The following is a 3,394-nucleotide window of genomic DNA, read 5'->3' on the forward strand; positions in this document are numbered from 1 at the left end:
AGGCTTGAACACATGAATGACGAGACGTTGAGGCGTTTAAGATCTTATCGTGGTCAAAGTCTTCAAGATAGACCTAAGTTTAAGCGATTGATCGGTCATCTTGTGAACGTTGATTATCAAGAGCCACCTAATGATCGTTGGGCTCATGATGATTCCGATTCTGAGCGTGAAGGTGGTAATGGTGGAAATGGTGGAAATGATGGTGGTGATGGTGGTCCAGGACCACAGGCTGGGTTAACTTATGAACAGAAGAGAAAGCGTAAGGGTAAGGAACCGATGGAAGATAAGGGGGAGTAGCCTAAGAAGCAACGGGTTAGAAGAGGCTCAGGTATTAAGATACCTAGTCAACCGTTTGTGAAGTCTACTCCTATTGTATCTGCTCCGGTATCTATTCCAGTTGGTATTTCTACTTCACCTACAGTTCAGGATATTCCGAGATCTCCAGTTCCAGATTTTACTCGATCTCCTACTCCTGTACAGATACCTATTTCTCCAGTGCCTCCATATATGACTCTGACTACTACTGCAAGACATGATTCTTATTTTGGAGATGTATTGCAGACAGTGTTGGCTCATATGCCTACATCACAGCCAACTACTCCAGAGACTCCAGTTACCCTACACAGTTGTCAAGACTTGAGCATTCATTTATGACATTTACTCGTCCTTAGGGTCCCTTGCAACTAGTTCATCCAAATTTCTTTGGTATGACTCCTCAAAATCAGTGGTTCCATATGATGAATCTGTTGCATCTTCAACAGACACAAAGGCAAGCTGACAGAGCTGCCCATGAGCTAGCATAATGGAATTTGTTACGACATATTCAGTTTGCTCAACGTGAAAACAGGGAACTTAGAGCCCTTGTTGCTGCTCAGGGGGAGAGATTGGATAAACAAGATGAGATTATCCTTCAGCTCACTTGTAAAGATGACGAGTTGAAAAAGTTAAAGAATGATGAGGAGGATAAAGATGGTGAAGGAGGTGTAAATCAGCAACCGGGCCGTAATTCTGCGCCGTCGGCAGGTAATAAGACTGATACGAGTGCTGATGGTGGGTCTGGTAGTGATTGCAGATAGTACCATACAAGGATTACACGAGAGCCAAACCGATTGATGTCATTCCAGCTAACATGATTTTGTTTGTGGGTATGGACGGAGTCATGGTGAACGCAGATGAGATCGAAGAAGGTGAATTTGTAGATCATTCATGACCAAAGAGCAGATAGCCTTGCTTCTGGATCTAAACGAAGAGGAGGTTGAGGAGTTGGGGTAGAAGTGTGGATGTGGATATTGAGATTGAGGAAAGTACGAATACAGGTATTCCTCGTGGGAATGTACCTGATTATGATGAGGTGGAGGTAGAGGACGTTACTGCTGAGGAGTATCCTGAGTTTTACACCGACAACATCAACAATGACTCAAGTATTCCGTTCTTCACTACAGAACATTTTGATGCAGCAGAACGTCACTTACATGAAGAGATAGAAAAGTGGAATAAAGCTGCAGAGACAAGTCACTTATCGGCGACAGAGAAAAAGCGCAAACGTGCTTTGGATGATATGTTCAAGCATAATGTAAAGAAGATGAACAAGATGATCGAGACCTTTCTTTATCATGAACGGGAGGAAGTCAAATTGGCAAAGGCTCGAGCATTTGCATACCAGATGAAAAAGTACAAGCCGGCGAAAGATGTGAAAGGTGATTTGGTCGCGTGGCAGTTTGATTATGAGCTTAAAGTATATATCATGAATTGGGAGCACGGTATTTATTACTTCAAGCGTCCACACGATATCTTATCTATGCCAAGGTGGGACGTTAGAACATTAGCTAACAGGCCGTTCGTGAATCGAGGAGATGATGTCTGGGCTAAGTGGTTCTATTATCATTTATTGCATGAAACCCGTTATGGTTTCAAGTTCTTCAAGCCGCAGGTGCCGACTCACAAGTACATTGATGAGATTGATCAACGCACTGGCTGGAGGAAGATGATTCTACAAGTAAAGCCGCCAAAGACAATGAAGAGGGCTCCAATGAAGACATTCCCTCAGAGTCTGTTCACGTCGTTCAATTACTGGTATTATGATAATGAAACCAGTGAAGCTGTTATCGTATTTGGTTCTGGTTCAAACACAAGGACTATACGTGTGATTGATCCGATGTGGTTGGTTAACTTATCTGAGTCTGACAACGATGCCTTATTTACAAGTCAGATCAGATTCGCTAACGTAAGTGACTACGAACTTGCTATGCAATTTCATAAGGTGGTTTGTTATGCATACAAGATTCATAGTTGTGTGGACTGGAAGACAAAGATGTTCTAGCATTGATGAAGATAAAGAGCTCGAGACGAGGGGGAGTTTTTTGATACATGTTTTGTACGTCTCGGTCTTTATCGTCTGATAATGTAATAGTTTTAGTTTATATGGGGTTTAATGTAAATATGCTCGTTCGTCTAAATTGTAAGGCACATTCGTTACCTCGAAACGAATGTGTCACATTCGTATAATGTAAGCTCCATTCATTAACCAAGATTAACGAATGGAACATAACGAATGAAGGCTACTCGCTATGATAATTGTATTAACGAATAAGTTTGCTTATTCGTTAGGATAATGTATCGAATGACCCATTCGTTAAGGCTATCTTAACGAATGAGGTCATCCCCTATATATACCCCTGTATTCTATTTCTAATGTAACAGTTCTGATTATCTCTCTTACCATCTCGTTACTCTGCCCAAATTCACTCTCAACACACACACTACACACACCTAAAGTATTCAAGCCTAATCGTATGCATACACAACGAATCAGTCGATGTAATAATAAGATCTAGATCCTAGCAGGCTCTTTCAGGCTCCGGTTATTAAGATGGTCGTATGATCATACTAATGAGAATCCAAGACTTGATAGATACAAACACCCTTAAACAAATAGCAATTAGCAAAAAGAATTTAATTGATACAACACACAATGATCATGTTTGTGATTGATTGAGGTATATATATGATAGAAAATATGACTAAGTACGCATATGTCCCCAAAACGTTTGAAAACAGTATGTAAAAAGGGGAATGATCAAACTCACCTGATCGAATAATCCAAACGAAATGACTACGACAAGAAAGCGATAATCACACCCTTTGAGAAGTACCGATAAGAGTCCTAACAATATTATGAATGAATTATAAAGGATATAACACGTATAATGAATTTAGGATTTCGATGTGGATTGAGTTACAATTATGACTGGCACGTTAGGGATTGAACGATTGCTCTCTAAAGATTATTATTATTATTATTCAATTATAAAAATCATTATTTGTCCTAAAATCAGTTTTACGAATAATTAATTTAAATAAATATGAATTGAGACCTATTATAGTAATAAACATT

This window comes from Bidens hawaiensis, unplaced genomic scaffold, assembly GCF_021521415.1.
Source record: "Bidens hawaiensis isolate Kalapana, Puna unplaced genomic scaffold, B.hawaiensis_p1.1 tig00037276_1, whole genome shotgun sequence".
Taxonomy (NCBI): domain Eukaryota; kingdom Viridiplantae; phylum Streptophyta; class Magnoliopsida; order Asterales; family Asteraceae; genus Bidens; species Bidens hawaiensis.